Source organism: Lichenostomus cassidix, chromosome 1, assembly GCF_008360975.1.
Source record: "Lichenostomus cassidix isolate B80296 chromosome 1, HeHo_3.0, whole genome shotgun sequence".
NCBI lineage: Eukaryota > Metazoa > Chordata > Aves > Passeriformes > Meliphagidae > Lichenostomus > Lichenostomus cassidix.
In genome coordinates, this window is record NC_139479.1 from 70,081,013 (window position 1) to 70,099,902 (window position 18,890).

General features: G+C 38.7%; 1 protein-coding gene across 2 annotated transcripts in view; it reads right to left on the bottom strand.

The window, feature by feature from the left end:
• The window catches only part of TNFRSF19 (TNF receptor superfamily member 19), a 57,537-nt gene extending 54,337 nt beyond the window's left edge, over positions 1-3,200 (bottom strand). The window contains exons 1-2 of one of the 2 annotated variants that reach the window (XM_085062852.1): positions 2,978-3,200; positions 2,720-2,806 (exon numbers count right to left, since the gene is read on the bottom strand). The gene's annotated coding sequence lies outside the window, so the exon portion shown is untranslated. The remainder of the gene's footprint in view (positions 1-2,719; positions 2,807-2,977) is intronic. The other variant, XM_085062863.1, reaches the window with a different exon arrangement.
• Positions 3,201-18,890: the final 15,690 nt, after the last annotated feature.

Below are 18,890 nucleotides of genomic sequence, written 5' to 3' on the forward strand. Positions count from 1 at the left end.
CATATCTGATGTGGAAGCAGAAATTGTACAGCAATAGGAAGTTGTTATCTCCATATCTCAAATGCTAACACAGTTCCCCCAGTCAACTGTGAGATAGATCTACTCTTGTTATGACAGCTGTTGGAAACTGATGTCAGTATAACTGTGCAATGTCTTTTGATAATCTTAACTATTACAAACCTTAAAATATGTTTATGATGTTATCTAAGACGCACTGTTTGGAAACGGCTCTATTTATAATCAGAAATTGCTCAAGCTGTTTTAATAAATAAATTATACACTTGTGAGTTTCCTAGCCAGATTTGCTTGAAAAAGCATTGTGAGTTTTTTGTTTCTGAAGGCTTAAGCCTGAGGATTAATTAATGTTTACACAGCTCTTAGTAAAAGCAAAGTTACTAGTGCCAAGAATTATTACTATTTAATCTTTAACAGTCAGATCAATGACAGGCTAAACTGTCAGAGAACTGCTATTTAAAACAACAAAAATGCTGAAAGTCCTCTTCCCACCATGCTTGAATGTGTTAAAGTGTGCTTTCATTTCAGCCTCACAGCCAAGCAAAGATGTTTTTCAGTTTCAATGGGTTGACGCCCATCTTTGTTTAAGTATTTGTGGAGATTACCTAAAATCCTAGGGATTTTTACAAAATGAAAAAACTTCGTTTCTTAAATACATTTTCAGGGCCCAAATGTTGCAAATAATTATATATGCAAATCCTCCTCAACAGTGTAATCTATCTGATTAACCAGTGTTACTTCTGTGTGCAACTTCACCCATTTGTGTGATGGGTCAGATCCTTGTAGTGATAGTTTAATTGTATTAGACTTGCATAGCTATTTTGACTCCTGAGGAAAAAGAATCCTTGCATTATTTTTAAAAGTTTGCTTGTCTTTCTACTTTACACCAAGCAGAGGCAAGGTTTAGAAACAATTTTCCTCAGAAAATAAATGCACATGTTGGAAAACAAGCAACAGGCAAAAGAGGACTGGAAAGGCAGAGAAGCTCATCAGTGAAGTATAGAATTAATAAAACCATCTTTTCAGGGTTATGGGAACATGTTTTAATACATCATTGTTACTTAGGGAGAAATACTAGATTTTGCTTTGACTGTGCTTTAAATTATATTCTTCCTTGACAGCTATACACATATTATTCATACAGTGCTAATTACTTTCCTTATAATATAATTGACTTGTTAAGTAAGAATATGAATTAATTGGTGGCATAGAAAAGTAAATGATACCAAGTCAGGCCTAGTTAAACTTTGTCTGGCGTATTATCTCTTGATACTCAGTAAATTGAAACTTTATATATACAAATACACTTTTAATTAGAAGAAACAGATTTTGCAGACTGACTAATGAAAGCTAACTACATGCATCTGGAAGCGTTGATAACTTGATCTTACTCAGATGCAAGCAGACTGTTAAAATTTGGGTTTGCATGTTACTATGGTACATAATGAAATATGAACATCTTGAGGGACCTTTGGACTAATAGACCTCTCAAAGAATAGTTTTCAAGCGATGCTTAACAGCTATCATTTATGCTGACTTCTAGTTGCAATTTTTTAATAAACATAGTTAAGATTTGTGTACACTTAAATTTAGACTTAAGAATATATAAAGCAGTATTTCAGAAGATCTTACTAGCCACCATTAAGACTAGATCTTCAAAGCCCTCAGTGTCTGGAATGTTTGCAAGTCTGGTCCCAATTATGGGTTCTAAGTTCTTCTGAAAATCTAAATTATATTTAAATACTACAGAAGGAGTTTGAGTCTTATTTTAACAGTCTGACTCCAGCTGCAGGCACAGAGCACTCATGGATTTGGCCCAAACTCACCCAAAGATCTGACTCTTTAAAACTGCAAGTGTATGAATTAGCCTAAATCTTCTAAAGATCGTTCCCCTGTAATGAATTTCTGGAGTAGATGCCTTAAAATTTCTTCAACACAGTACTTTTCATAAACATGAATTTGAGGAACAGAATACAAAACACTGTGAATGGAAATTACATCACTAAAATGCAGCAAAACTTCTATGAAATTCAGCAAAACCAGGTGTTGGCTCTAGATAAACCTAAGATTTCTTTAATATATTTATTAAAATGCCTTAGAGGAAACTTCTACCATCATGTTAAAATATTACTTTTATTTTCAAGATTTCATATGGTACAGCTGAACTATCATCTCTTCAATCTTAAAACCATTTCCTTTTGTGTATAAGGATGCTATGTTTATAAGTTTAATTCTAATAATTTGTTGAAGGGGAGACTTTTTTTCATCTCAAGTATGGAACTGTTATGCTTAAAAGTGTTGTTTGGAGAATACACAGTCTAATAAATGCACCGAGAGCAAACAAAGTATTTCAGTTTGTAGAAAATATGGTTGGTTTTGCTTTAGAAAATAAATACACCCCTGAGTCATACTTGTATTCAAATATAAATTTACAAAACTGGAGACAGTGAGAATGAGGAGTTGCAACCCAAAATCTTATGTTCCCACTGAAAAATACCAAGGTTTGCTTTAGTTTTCTATATATCCTAGATAGACTGTTCTTGATATAATTCTGCCCAAGAATTGCAAATAAAATGCTGCATAAATTACAAACAATCCTTTGAACTTTGTACACGCAATGATGTGTAGTATTATTGGTTATGTGAACTTTATAATTTCTTAAAATCTCGCAACACAAAACTGAAAAAAATACAAAATCCAGTACCTGTTATCTGATGAAGTTTTCCAGTGCCAGACTTTCTGCTGCTTAATTTCACACTGCCAGAGCTTCTGTATTAAATGCTTTTACCTCCTTAAAAAAAAAAAAAAAAGAAAAAAGAAAGAAAAGAAAAAAAAAAAAGTATGTCAGCACAAGCCCAGACGAAACTCCAAATCCGGGAAAATAAAATTAACCATGCAGATCAAAGGCAGACGAGCAGTGAGACCAAATGCCTGTAATCTGATCAGTGATCAGTTGCCGTACATCAAAGGCAGTGCTTTGGCGAGGAAAAAGAGCTCCTTTTCCAGCAGGTAGTTGCACTCTAAAGTTCTGCCTTTCAGTACTCGGCACTAGCTCTTATTCCCTTTTCCTTGCTTGTGCTGGGAGAACGCACACGATTCTGAAATGCTTAGGGTTGAGTGGCTGGATCTGTAGCTTTTGAGTTCCCAAGCTGTGTTGTGGATTGTGTGTTGGAAGCTTTCCCCAGTGCCAGCGGGTTCCGCTTTATCCCTTTCATCTCGCTGAGCTGCAGATCCCATGACATCATTCAATGCTGTGGGACTGGTTAGAGAACTGTAATACAGCCTGTGGGGGAATGCAGCTAAAGAGCAGCAAGAGTTTGCATGATTTCTAATCAGGTTAGTCCATTGTAACAAACCCAAGGCTCACTTCAAAGCCTTCACTATATTTAAGCTTCCTCCCGAGAAGGGAGAACAGTGTTAGAAGGTTTTCTTTAAAAGATGCTTTATAATTTTGTCTACAAAAGGAAGTTACAATTTTCCATAAGGTTCTGAAAGTCAGACACAAAGGTTGGTTTGCTACGCAGCTGTAAGACATGAGAGAAAACTACTTTTGTTTGTCTCTTTGTGGCGGTCTGGAGCAGAGAAAAAGGTGTATTTTGTGCACCGGCATTGGGTTTTTGCACTGGCAAAACCAAGCACAATAGAGCATGCTTTTAGTCCCTGGCTCACGTCCTCCCTGCTGCTTACTGTGTGGCCTTTTGCAAATCATTTTATTTGAGCCTGATTCATCTGTGGCTCATGATTCCTTTACGTAAATGAGCTGTAAAGCTGCCATAAGTAACTCACAGAAGCGTTCTTCAGTGTAAAGGCATTTTTTAGCTAGAATAGATTTGAAGTGGTCACCATGGCACTTCCTCACAGGCAGGCTTTTAGGGGCATGAAAGTATATAGACAGACATTCTCTGTGCTGCTGCAGTTCGAAGTCCCCAGGATTGCCGCAGGGTCCTCTGTAGCCCTGGAAAGCAGGGGAATCCTCAAGGCTGCTATGTCTTGCTCTCTTGCAGAGCAGAGGAAAGACAGAAGAAATGTACAACTGAATTTCATGTTCTGTGATCTGACTCTGAGTTAGCTTCTGACACAGAGATTAATTCAACCCTCTGTACTTCAGCTATTAATAAAACACACAAATATCAAGCGGGATGGCTTTTAGGATAATCAGCCGTGTTGAAGATGTCACTGAAGTTCTCATCCACTCATACCCCATATTTTGGGCACACCACATGTGCAGATGAAAGCGATACGAGCCTGTCAACTGGTAGACTCATGCAAATATCTGCACACCGAGTAACCGAGAATTCATTTAAAAGGCAAAAGCAAAAAGGGGCAATATGCTAGCCAGAGTCGCCTTAAGCGTTAAAACAAAAGCAAACAATCAGGGGATAATGGGGACTGGATAGTCGAGCACGGGAGCGATAAAGTGCCTGGGAGAGCTCCCTCGTTCTGCTCGCCGTGTGCGAGCTGCAGCCTCCTCCCTCTCTCGCCTGTGCCCCGCTCCCTGCCCTGAGCAGCCCTGCCGCCCGGGGATGATGCTCGGCGGCACTCGGTGGGATAGGGAGCCTTCTGCTGGTGGGATGGCACACTGTGATCAGCCAGGAGCGCGCTGCTTCCCGGGGGTGGCAAGGAACATTTCCAGAAAGAATAGAGAACCTTGCTAAGGGTGCGGTAGGATGGAATTTTGTCGCCAGTCGGACACAGTTTAAATATTGTTTTGGGTCACGTATCGAGGCAGGACTTTGGTGGGTGTACTGGTAGTAGAGCTGGAGAAGAGGTGTTGCAGGCACAAAGGGGTATGTTGCAGGTAATGCATCTGACTTTCAGGTACACACCGCTGGAAAAGAGTACAAGCAAACCATAAATTTCTCTCTTTCTCTAATTTCCACTTCCATCTATTACAAATAAAAGAAAATTATCCAGGCTGCTTGCTTCTATTTTAACATTAGTTTGCACCCTTCTGACATGAAACCCTCTATCACTAAAGAGCTTTTTGATAAGATTCCATTTTTAGCTTTCATGGCAAAACTGGAAATGCCTATATTGAAAAAAAAATTATGGGAGGGCTGTACAAAACTAAAATAATCCCTTTAATTTCAATAGTACTTTAAGAACAATGCTGTTCCCAGAAAGCACTTTTTATTTCTCTGGATTTTAAGCAAAAGCAAGTCCTGATGGTTTATTAGAAGTCTTTGATCTTTCAGTCAAACTTATGAAAAAGAGAAGTAAGGTTAATTATTGCCAATTTAACCTTCTAAAGCTTAAGCATTGCATTTTGCACTTATGACACTACTTTTCGCTGTGGAGCCTGTCAGCCTGAACTATCTGCTATGTCTTATTCCATGACTTCCTCAAAATGTAGCTGGACGTGTGTAATAATAACAACAGTTTTCCATAATTCAATGTTTTCCAACAGCTGATACTGATTTTTTTCTCCCTACATAAAATGAGGATAATGCATTGTATAAGGCCCAGAACAGACTAGTGCCAGAGCCAGAAGCAGAACCTAAGATGACACTTCAGTTTTACACTTCCTGATCATCAGCTCATGCTTTCTCTTGTAGTCACTAACCTAGCAAGGCATTCAAGCACAAGTGGTCAGAAATCCATTAGGTTGTTCTTTAGATGCTTGATTCTAATCACTGAAGTGACTGGGGTAGGAACAGACCTGAAATTATTGAAACTGGGGACCCGACTCTTACTCACTCTCTAGGTAGTTAAAAGGCTTTTCTGGAAGAAGCATTTGTGATTCCTGTGGGAAACCAGAGAGGTGTCTCTGAAGTCCTGCAGAGGGAGATGCTGTCTTCCTAATTAATTGCTTAATTTTTTTTAAATTTAGTCAGAATCTTCCTTGAGAAACACTTACTGGATTTACCCTTCTCTTTTTACCACATGAGTATCTCAAGCTCTTAGATTCCTCCTTAAGAATTTTTAGGGAAACAGAACAAAGTCCAGGGCTGCTATTCATAGCCAAAGTGCTTAACTGGGTCAAAGCCACAAAAGATAGTCAGTTGATAGGAAGAAGATCTTTTTGGAGTGTTTTTTAAATGTAACTAAATCTGGGGAAAAATTATTTGTGGAAGAAACAATCAAAACAAAAAAAGGGTTTGCACCCCTGCTCCATGCTTAACACATCTAATATTCATGCTATGCCTTATGTACTTGTATCATATACATTAAATGATTTATCATGTTGCTTTATACACATGCTGTCTGCACCTCTTCAGCTCTTCCCTTTCAGTACATAGGAGCTCCAACAGAATTCAGAGATGAGGTCAGGAACCACCACAGGAAAAGAAGTGCCATTGTTATAGCCCAATCACTGGCCATGCATCCATTGTTTGCACTAACAGCAGCCTTTCTAAATGGGTCATAAATGCTGGCTATTCTGCTATAAATATCACACCAACACCATCGGTGCAGTTACAAGCTTTCATCATGCACATCTACTGGGGCTGCTGTCTCCTGAAGATAAGTGGTGAGCTGCTGATTTATAGAGGTGGAAGACTGTGTACAAAACCTTTTGTGGCAGATCAGCTCTGTCTCTCAAGCAAAGCTTATCTATCCAGGTCCCAGGTGATGTCAGAAGTGCTGATCCTCACTCTCCTAAAGCATTAGGGGGATATTCTTCCATGAGGCTAGTCAATCCTGTGGTCAGAGAGATGCTTTAGAACATCCAAATCCAACTTCCTGCATTATCTGCATTGCCATCCCGATAAAAGCTAACATCCTGTTTCTGCAGTATCACATGGGTGTTGTTAGTCCAGGTGCTGCTGATACCTACTCCCACTCCCTGCTACAGTACTTGCAATCTCCTTGAGAGTCATAATGTTTGTTAAGAGCTTCAGATACAGCTCCTTTAGGCAGAAAAATCAAGACCCTTTGGCATTTCCTGAAAAACTGGCTCACTGTTATCACCTAGTGTGTCATCAGACTTACCATAATCTGCAACACTCTGCACAGCCAATTGCAGAGCAACACACTCAAGTTAATATTAGCTTTGAATGTAGTTCCATTAAGTTTTGACTTTCAGGGAGAAAAATTCTGTGTTCTGAAATAGGAGGTCTCTGACCTCATGAATCAGAAGGAGAAAACAGATTTGTTTTGCCTGTCTTTGGTCCTGAATTTTTATTGCAGTTTGCCTTTGGGGCTTTCCCCCCTGTGAGTCTTCATAGGAGGCAGCTTTGACTCGTTCCCTTATGAGTACCTTAAGATCTAAGCAAAAAAGATATTTTTGGTTCTTGGCTCACCAGGTGGATCACTCTAAGGGAAGCCTCAAGGGCATTGCCACATCTAGATAATGCTGAAGGTTGGGAATTTGGCTTTGAGGTTGTCCTCAAGGATAATGTAGATGCACTCTGTAGGAAGTAATAGCTAATTTACCTGTGATTGGGAGTCAGAAGTTGTGGTTTTATTCCTGGTTCTATTACATGGCTATGACTGGAGGCAAGTTACCTTTTCTCACTGTGTTAGATCCTCAGTTGTGTAAGTTATAGCTAAAATTAAATCAAAGGAATAGTGTCAGTTTATGCTATATGGCCATCCAGTTCCCCTCAGTATGTTTTTTTCTTCCTTTTAGAATAATGTAAAAATAATTATTTGTAATACCATACCTGGGATAATGCAAAACAATTCTACATGAATTCCAAACCAAAATAATCTGGTTCTGAAACTTCAAAAGTTTCTGTATTGAAAGTATTCTTGAAGATTAAGGAGAATAACAAGCATCCCTAGGGCAATAGGGTGCTTCTCACTTTACTGTGCACTGAAGTTTCACAGCCCTTACCTCTCCTCACATCCAAGAAGTGAATCAACAGCTTCTGTTGCGTCTTTGTTCTTTGTTGTTTCATTAAATGAAAACATACAGTTTCTTCCCTCTTCTACTTAGAGTTTTTCACTTGTACTCTAATGGCCCACTATGATTTTCTGCCTGTTATGATGGGTGAAGTTCTGCACCAGCCTGCAAACCTTAATAACCTAGGACTCTTTACTGAGGTCCTGGTGGAGTTGTGTCAGTGAATTGACTTCCCCAAGGCTGCTCTAGCTTGATTAGAAGTATTTCTCATGTAGCTGGAACGGGAGATCCAATGGTTTTGTAATTTGTATTTCAGAAGCCAGTGGATATTTTTTAAGCACCGTATTCTCATCCTACTTTTAATAAAAATTACATACCTAGTAGCACACCCTTCTCCTCAAAGCACTTTATTATCCAACCCTTGCTCCTAAAGCATGCTAGGGTCTCATCCATGAGATGCCAGGTTTTGCAAAACACCAGTATAAACCCCCAAAACTCCAAATCCAATTCTAATTATTCTATAGAAGATGCAATGAAATTAGGCTAAGCAGGAAGAATGGGAATGGAGAAACAAATCTGAGATGTGCAATTCAGTTATCAGGAGTAGAAATCATAGCTGACCACCTGCCTAGTTGTGATCAAAACATAGAGATTCAGAAGTATCCCCTTATGGAAACTATAGCAAAACAATTTCTCAAAGTTCACGAAGTTATTTTCAACTGAAAAGACTGTTCTTATTTTAGAGAAAATTTTGTTTATAAATACATATGACTGATCATAGAGACACTGCAATCAGATCACCACACTTCTATCATCCAGCATTTGTTCAGTTTTGGTCTTTTTTCTCACTTCGTTATTCAGAATTTTCCCAGTTTAAATTAAACACTCTCAGTTTATTTCACAGATCTTATACTACTTCTCCCTTCCTCTTCCCCTTTTTCTGCTAATCTTAAGCAGAATTGACCCTCTCTCCCAGTCTTTATTTTCCCTACAGGTAATCAAGAACAAACTAAGAACAAGTTTACTGACTTCATTTTTTGTCAGTGATTTATTTGAAATTGTTTTCTAAAATACTCTTTTATACTAGAGCTTTGATTCAGTACCTATTTAGTTAAAGCATGAACCTGTAGAAATGCAGTAGTCAAGTTGCTAAAAAATAATACTTGTAGTTTCCTGTGAATTATATTAGCACAGACCTTAAAAATACAATTCTACTTTACCCTGTTTGTCATTACTTTGACATCTGGGAGCTCACTTTAGCAGTTCAAATGAAAAATCCTTGCTGCCTATATCAAATCTGCCTATATCAAATCCTATATTCCAAAGTACACATACTGCAAGCAAAAATCCAAATTTCTGTGCTGAGCAATTTAAGTTCCTTACGGAATGACTGCAATTTGTGGGCATTTACTCCCTCTGCGGTCAAGAGCCTAATCTCAGTCTCTCAAAACCTGATAATCCTATTCAAAAGTCAAAAGGGGGAGAAAGTTGAATTTTCTTTAATTCCATCTGTATAGCAAAGTGCTTCTATGTCCATATCTCTAAGCAGGAGATAGTCAATAGGACTTAAATGAATACGTATCTCTGAACTGATCCCTAGCCTGCATGTTATTTTTGGATATTCAGACATATAGAATCTGTCCTCAGATGATGATATAGAAACTGACTTGTAGAGCAGCATTACTGTAATTTTTGGCTGAGTTTCACCTCCCAGAGAAGAGTAGGTTCATTTGAAGAACTTAAAGACAAGAAGATATACAGATTGTCACTGCTCTTAAATAGGCAGCTTTGATAAATAGCACTATCATTAAGAAGACATCTGAACAGAATCAATGTCTCAGAAGAAATAGTAACTAGATCTAATCCCTAAGGAATTGTCTGCAGTTCCAGTTGCAGTATATTTTTTTTTCACATATTCTACTTTAAAAGGGTTGATAGATTTGCTCTTTTATTTTTTCCCCCGTTTCACATTTACAGATTATAAACTGTATTTTTCCTGTATGAAGTATTCACAGCTTTGTCCTACTGTCCTTAAGAAATCTTCCATGTTAGCTACAGCCATAAAAATACCAAAAGAATAAGGAAAAATATAAACAAAATAGCAGAGGTTATAAAAGAGATCAGGCTCAGCTGATACTTGCTGCCAACTTTTTTCAAAGCAGATGTTCTTCTTCTGACATTCATGTGTTTTTAGTCTGGAGTTCTGTACCTACTTTGACACATGTTTCCTAGTGCATGATTTGCAAAGTTTCGGTGTATTTTCCCTAGATACATTTTTGCACTCTTAATCACCTTAAAACTCTTTATGCTATTCTAAAAATCAATGAGCTAGGAAAAAAAAGGTTGAAAACAATGGAAAAAAACAAGAGACTATAAAGGGTAACTGAAGATGACTCAGGAAAAACAATCATAAGATGTAATAATATCTTCAAAGTAATATTAGAAATTATGAGAGTGCAGCTTTCTTTAATTCCTTACTGAATTTCCACAGAAAAGTAATTTCTTAGAAGCCTTTTATTCTGTGGAAAGAACCCTTGCATGACAGAGTGTTTTGTTTCTTGATTTATTTTTGAGTGGCATACTTGCTCTCCTGTCAAATCATTGAGCTATAGAAATGTGGACCCATTATTTGTATTACACATCTCAGCTTCTGACCTATTCTGTGTACTCTGGTGTTAAAAATATACTTTTATCAAGGAATGAACTGAACTTCATAGAATGGCCAAAACCATCAGTAACATGATAATGCCCCTATTGTTCTGCAACTTAATATCATGCTGGATGAAGCAATTCTGAAGGGGATGACAACGTTGTTTATTCTGGACTTCGTGACTTGTTTTATTTGATACCCACAAGTTCTCATACTGAAATAAACAGAGAAAATTTGTTCTGTAGCATCATTTGGGTTTTTGTTTTAAAATCTCAATAATATTAACTTTTTTTAACCTTGAAAATACTATTAAGAAACTACTATGTCCTTTGGCACATAGTAGTAGTAACTAGCAATTGAAGAGCTCTGTGATCTATGAGATATTGGATTCCTGGTATGTCCCACAAGATCACAGCAATTGTCTAGACTAAATGCCTCTGCCCTATTGGACTCCTTCTGTAGGAGCAGGAGCTGTGTGAAGATGCAGTCTACAACAAGCTACAGAATGGGAATAGATCTATAGGGCAATGCCGGGTTATATACTGAGGTTACCATCATCAGTAGCAAGTGTTTTCAGAAATTTTAGGTGCTGCTGTTATGTCAGTGCAACAGTTTGCAGCGATTGCAATACAGATCTTTTATTCTGTTCCTCCTGAACCTGCAGCATCTGGCCCTACACTGCCCCTGCCTTTCTCTTGCAAGCCAGAGCAGATGTTACTTGCACAACCTCCCTCTCCAGCAGAATAAGGAGCAGAGCCTTGAAATTGTCTATGTTTTCACATCCTGTTCTCTGTCCTTTGAAATACCTGCTTCTTCTCAGAGCAGACTGGAATATGCATTAGGGAATCTGTATGTCCTAGAAGAGGAAGGGGATGACAAAATGTTGCCCTGTGAGACAGGAGAGGTGAACACAGAGGAGATCTCAGGCCTCTGAGAACCAGTCTGCTTTGTAGCATCTACTGTCAGAAGTTATTTTCAATCATAGATTCAATCATAAAATACCAAGTTAGAAGGGACCTCAAGGATCATCTGCTCTGACCTTTCCTGACAAAAGCTTGGGCTAGACAAGATGGTCCAGCATGCTGTCCAGCCAAATCATCAAAGTGTCCAATGTTGGTTAATCCACCACTTCCCTGGAGATATTGTTCCAGTGACTCATTCTTCTCATTGTGTCCAGTTGGAATCTCCCCAGGAGTAACTTGTATCCATTACCTCTCATCTTTTCCATGTGACTCCTTGTAAAAAGGCAGTCTCCATTTTCTTTGTAGCCAGCCTTTAAATATTCTAATACAATTATAAGGTCTTCCTTAAGCCTTGTTTTCTCAAGGCTGAACAAGCCCAGTTTTCTCAGCCTTTCCTTGTATGTCAGGTTTCCCTGTCCTTTGATCATCTTTGTGTCCCTTCTCCAAACTGTTCACATCTTTTGTGTTGTGGGACCAAAACTGAACACAGTATTTTAAAAGAGGTCCTGTATCCTGCATGGAACAAAAGTGACTGTTCTGGTTCTGGAATGTAACTGACTGTTTCTGCAAAAGATTGGAGTAAGACTAAAACACTTATGACTTCATGATACTTATTTGGTACTAGTATCAGTGAGAGGTTCAACAAGTATCACCACTACTACAGTACAAACATGTATTAAAGGATTTCTGAGCATGGTTTGCTCTTATTCCCTACTGATCTTTGCTGTATATGCTCACTTAAAGTGAATAAAACTTGTTATTTCATCAGCTTCTGTATGCCTGTCCCCAGTATAGTATTTGTTCAGAAAAGGAAAAGTAAATCATTCAAATCAGCTGTAATTACCTTCTCCATACAACTACGCTGTACTCACATTCTGGTCAACTGCAGCTACACAGACTTCTCTAACCCTGGTTAGGCACTGGGCTTCCTTTAGAGGTATCTTTTGTGCCAAACAAAATCGTGCCAGTATTCAAATTTCTTTACAGAATCTAATGGAAGAACAGGTTTGACCTTCCCTTTCACATGCTGGAAAGTGTTTGTAACATGCCAGCAACTTAAATTCAATAAAGCACGTAAGGCTATGCCAGGTCTTACTTCACTCTATGATCTGAGTTACAGCCACTGCCCAAGAGCAGCACTTTCTTGCAGTGTCTTCTTTTGTAGGAGGCAGAAAGGCCACTGATGTCAAGAGCTTTGGCTTGCCCTCTGGAGGATTCAGTGAGGGGCTGGTGGGATTTGCATATGAACTTGGCGTTGCATCGACACCAGGTGCTGTTTTAATAGCTGTGTCATCTTCTGTGCTAAACAGTGATAGGAAGCAGGTTTGCTGATACTACCTTGCCAGGCAAATGCAGTTCTGTCATGCTGAATAGCAAGCACTACCTGGAGACATTCTGGTTGGAGAAGGAAAATCTGTGTTGCTGGGCAATTGTGAAGCAATTTTTCCTGTGATTTATTCAACCTACATGACCAGTGCCAATGAACAAACACTTTGTTGCTGTTGGACCGCTAGCAGAGTGAAGAGGCGAGACACTTTGAGTGCTAGAGAGAACTACTTTTATTATTTAATTAACAATTTATATACACATCAGAGGGCCGTTCGGATTGGACCAATAATCATCCAGCCCCAGGGATTGATTGGCCCAGGCGTTTGACCGCCTGTATCCAAAAGGCCGTTTCAATAACATGAAAGTTATATCTTTATTTATAAAACATAGAAGAGAAGAGAAAAATTCCCATGGGAAAGGGTTCTGTGTTGCCACAGCACCTGACTGGGATAAGGGAACAGTTAGAGCAATCCATTTTATATGTGTGCTCTTTGTTTCCCTTCCTATCTCTACTGGGTTAATATATGTAAATAATTCAAAAATAAATAATAAGTATTATTTTATTTTATACCTCTTCATTGGGTGCAGAAAAAAGAATGAAAAAACATTGGTTAGGAGGCAGTAATGGGACATCTGATATCTCTGAGACCCATATATCTAAGGGACAAGGGGGATCTTACTACCTCCCAATAAATATACAGGACAATTGTTCATTGTTCATTCAGAGAGCCCAACCTGTTTCCTAGTGCCCTGAATCACAAAGCTGTATGCTTGTACCTGGAGGAAGATCTAATTACTCAAAGACTAGTTGCTTGATGGTGTTAGAATTTTGGCTGACTGAAAACAAGAGGCTTTTGTTCTGTAAACCTGTCTGAATACTGAAGTGTCCAGTACTGTTCATGCTATTTATGCTGCCAGGAAAAAATTTTAGCTGGCAGTGGGTTCAGGATATACCTGATGACAGGTGTGGCTGCAAGAACTCTCAGAACACCACTACTATCCGGATGTATCAAATTGTAGTCATTCGAGGTATGGTTGTGTGACTTCAAATACACTTATTTCCTAGACTCATTATGTTGATAGGAGTGTGCAGACACAGGCCAAAACCCATTACATGGAAAGTTTAGCTTAATGAACATTGTCTTTTCCTGATGATGGCCCACACATTACTTTAAGAATGAAAGCCAGTGGAAGATGCTAAATCACTGGAGAAGATCTCTAGCACAGAGGAAGCCAGTGGGCAGAGTGGCAGGTGAACAGAGATGAAAATGTGTTGAAATGTGCATTAAGATGATAATGTGCAATTAAGAGGTTTGCTGTGGTATTTATGAAAATGCACAGAGATTTACAGATTAGTGCTACATTTTCATGCAAGATTTACAGCAGAGCAAGCTTGAAAAGTATAGGACCTTGCATAATGTTACAGTTACCCAAAGAGAAAATTACAAATAGCAAGTGTTTATTATAAAGACCCTATCTTTTGCAACATAAAATGAAAGGATCTGATGTTTTAAGAACTTTTTAGGATCCTTAGTGCTGTAACTATATTTGTGTTATATTATTGGTACTGTGATTTACTGCAATATTTTGCTTACCTTTTAGCCAACTGTGGAAAAGGGTCTTAATTGCCAGCAGTTTGGGGCTGTCCTAACATGCCATGCAGATTAGATCTGCCCACCAGCTCTTCCTTCAGCCCTGCTGGTTCAGCCTGGTCAAAGCTCAGTGTTGCCTGTCTCAGACCACACAAAGGTTTCATGGGGGTGTTGACTCCTTTGCTGAAGAACAGCTTGCCTGCATATCCTGCTCAGCAGAAATCCCTTCATCCCTCTGTCCCAAGCCACAGTCTGTGCAGGATCCTTGGGGTCCTGCCTGCATGGACTGATGCTGCCCCCGAGTCACTGGTCAGTGAGCACTGGCTGCCTTTGGCTTGGGCTGTCTGCAGGGGCAGTGATTTGCTCTGAGTCAAGGAGCTGATCCTGCCTGCCATCCTGTGGGAAAGGCAATGTGCAGCATATCATGGGCTGCTTGGCCCTTTCTGCCTGACAGGTAGGGAGCAGGATGTCACACCACTTCGAAATGGACAGAATCAGTATAAATAATTGTATTACTTACTGGATCTTTAATTCTTTGAAAATCATGTTAATGCTATAGGTGTCTGGTCGTTTTGATATTCACAGCTTTCACGTGCTTCTTCCTCAGCATACACACTTTGAAAACAGAAATGTGTGTTGGAAGATTGTATAGAAGGAGGAGAGTATCAGCTTTACATTTTGGGAGCCGGTAATCTCTCTGGTTTAAAAGGCTTTGATAGCTACCTTTTAATTAAGGATGTGCCAACAGCAATTTTCATCCCTATTTCACAAGAAATATGGTTCTGTCCAAAGCTGTATTTTAGTGTCATGATAGGGTTACCCCAACTACTTTTTGGAACTTTACTCTTTGTCTTCATGCTGAAACCATGCAGAAACTTATGTTGAAATAGAAAGTACTGTGGATATGATTCACATTTGTTTGTCGTTATGTCCATTTCATTTTCATCTTTTGTGAATAGCATTTTTTATTTCCAATAAGTGATTTAACTTAACCACTGCCTTCCACAGAAGCTCACAGTTAAACTCTAAATGTTATTTATGTCCCTTTAATTATAAAAATACACCAGGTTAGTTTGTAATTAAAGATAATGATAATGTTGTTTGATACCTTGTGGGAAGAAGTTTAAATATTTCATGACCAAGGAGTTTTGGAAAGGAGGGCAGCAAAAATAGCCAAAGGTTCTCTTTTCCTCTCTCTCTTCTGGAATGGAGTACAAAGATATCAACCCCCAGCAAATTTGGTATGTAAACAAAATGCAGCAAGTTGGTAAAAGCTGAACACTCATTGGCTGCAAGAGAAGAGAGGTAGCAATGAAAACCACACAGATGAGCTTACACAGACTTTGAGACACATCTTCAAGAGGTCACCACACCACTCCCAGCTAACTGCTTGTGCTCTTGCAATGGAGACAGCAGGAACGGTGTGTCAGGGGCTTCTGTCCAGACCTACCTCTTAAAAGCACAGAATTACAGAATATCCTGAGTTTGAAAGGACCCACAAGGATCATTGTGTCCAACTCCTGGCCCTGCACAGGGCATCCCAAGAACTACACCATGTGCCTGAGAGCATTGTACAAGCACTTCTTGAACTCTTTCAGGCTTGGTGCTGTGACCACCTCCCTGGGGAGCCTGTTCAGTGCCCAAACACCCACTGGGTGAAGTACTTTTTCCTAATATTCATCTTAGACTTCTCCTGATACAGTTTCTTTCATTTGATTTAAGCTGTGCATAAAAACAGGTTATCAAAATGCTAGACTTGGTACAAAAGTGGCAGAGACTTGGTTGTAGATCCCCCTTGAAGGACTCTTCTTTCAAAGATGTGGAAGAGACAGTTGGATCTCCTAGTTTTGCTAAGGCACCACAGCAATATACACCAGAAGTGCTTTGTCAGCACTCCTAAGCAGAATGAGGCACTGGTGGATGACATCTTTGCATCCCCATGATTAAAACCAGTATCTACTATAGAGAAGTGTGTATATGTGAAGTAAACTGGAGTTTTGTCAAGCCTGAATATCTCTTGAAAAGATTGTTTTATGTCTGATATTCAGGCATAATGAAGTATTCCTACATCTGTGCTAATTGTGTCTTTATAGAAGGCAAGAAACAGTGAGAGTGAGGGCCACTCTTTCACAACTAATTATCGCTATTTGAAAATTCAATATATCTTCCTACCATATAAATGAAAAATATACTGTGGACATTCCTGTTGCTTCAAACAATGAATGCTCAGCAATATACTTACTTGATGTACCTCTGGAGGTTTTAAATTCCAGCCTATAAAACACTTAATGGGAATGACTGAACTGGTATTTTTCAGTTTGTTGCTATTTAATCTCTTTCATGCTTAATATGTTTATATAATAGTAATAATCTCATGTGAGAGTTAATCCATCTCAAAGGAGTCCTTTTTACATGTGAAGTGTGCTGATATATGTGGGAGACAACAAGAGAACAAAAAAAAGAACGTCCTTGGATCAGCTGTAAAGAATTAATGTAAATCAGTCCGTTCTGGCTGTGTGAGTCAAATGTCACTTGCTGAAATTGTGGGATAGATTGAAGACTGGATAACTTTCATTGAGTTTGGAACACTTTTAAATTTATTTTGTAAAAATTTTGCAAAATATGCTTTGTGAGACATTGAGAATCTTTAGAAACTGTGCTACAGTATTGTTTTATCTACAGCTATTTTAGACGGCAATAAAGTTTACCTCTGAGGTCACATTTAAACTGGTATTTGTAATATTGTCTGGCTTGCTTTTTAAACATTTTTGATGTGGCTGTCCTTTGTGAATGCTTTCAGGTAGGGCTAGTGAGTCTATTACTCCTAATCACCTACATTCTTTAAGTTTCCTGACTACAAGGAACAAGAAACATACAATTGCATGCTGACTCTAGAGAGACTGGAGAAGGCAAAGAAACAAATAACACTTTTTCTGAAAAGGCCAAAGCCTCTCCCTTGACTTGGGTGTGCCACAGCAGAATCAGCCAGAACTGTTTTGGGTATTCGTATGAGGAAGCACTGTAGCTCTGCCATCCTCAGTACAGGAAAACTTCACACTAAGTAGTTTAAAGTAAGTTACTACTAATGTAAGTAGTAACAACACCTTTTGTAAAAGTTCTTTTGCAAAATAAAAGGACTTTAATAATATAATGTGAGGTTGTGCACGAGTTACCACTGGGAGGTGTGAACACAGTGGGCATAGTAAGATGATTTTCATTTAGCTAACAGACTTTTAATGTCCCTGTTGGCCTTAGATGGTGCTGTTAGTCAATGCTACCTGGCAGAGGTTTGAAGCACAAGCCCATCTCTTCTCTTTCTGGCAGCTGCAAAGAGCCTTATGTGAACTGCTGCCTACAGTGAACTGCTGTAATGGAGAGAAGTGCCCTGAAGTACCTGGAGGATACAGCTCAAAGGTTTTCTGTATCTCTCCAGCTGAACCATTCCAGACCATAGAGAGGAGACTGCTGCAAGCAGACATGACAAGGGTAGGACTGGCTTTAATTGTCACAAGGTCTCCTGTGTAAAGTGCCAGTATTTCTATTTAATGTTTGTGGTGTATCCTCCAAATAATTCCAAATACTTTGGTATCTGTTAATCACATTCAATGGTGCTGCTGCTATAGTTCACAAACAATGGCAGCAGCTATAGTATCTGTAATAGGTTAAATCTATTTGAAGCCAGTAGCTTGGACATTTCAGCTTGTTATATTGACACTTGAAACAGAATAATTTCCCCTGTGCATGCTGCTAGATTATAGCATTACTCCATACTTTGACTTTAGATTAGTTTGTTACATTGAAGTTTGCATTTAGAATAGGCTTAAGCAGCTACCACAGCTTAGCTGAGATGTAGCTACTTCTCTCTCAGCCTCTAGCGCAATGACATCCTTCTTTCAATATAAGAGAAATATAGGCTTCTTTGCGTCAGCTGTCTGAAAGAATCAGAAGAATCTTACAGATGTTTGCCAATATGAAGAACACTGGAGATGTACAGAAGGATATATGTTTTGATGACCACTACAAGAGAAATACTGAAGAAACTCTTAAATAAGTAGCAGAAAGCCAGAACAGAATAAAGGTTGCCCTGGTACAGCATTGCAGACAAAGGTGTGGTAAGAAAATTTCCAGGTTAAAGGCTACCTGGTGCAAAATTTGCAGCTGTACTTCCCATTGCTTGAATTACGCTGTGCCAGGGAACTGCGATCTTGCCCATTTTTGTATCAAGGAAATACCTAGTTCTGCTTAATAGATTCCAAATGGGCAACTGTCAAAACTAGCTAGTAGGTATAGCAATATATAAGCATTTAATGCTGATAGTAATATGAAGTATATTCCTTTTTTGATATCTGGAAATTATTTTGAATAGGGAGAATAGGGAGAAAGGGAACAAAGGAGTCTCTGTGTGTGATGATGATGATTTTGTTATTTTTACAAATAGCATAGAAGGTGGAGACGTAGTGAGTTATATAAAGGATAATTGATTTCAAAAACTAGTCCTTAAATTTGCCCTACTGTCCTTTTTGACCTTTTTACTTGAAAAAAATTCTAATATTTGA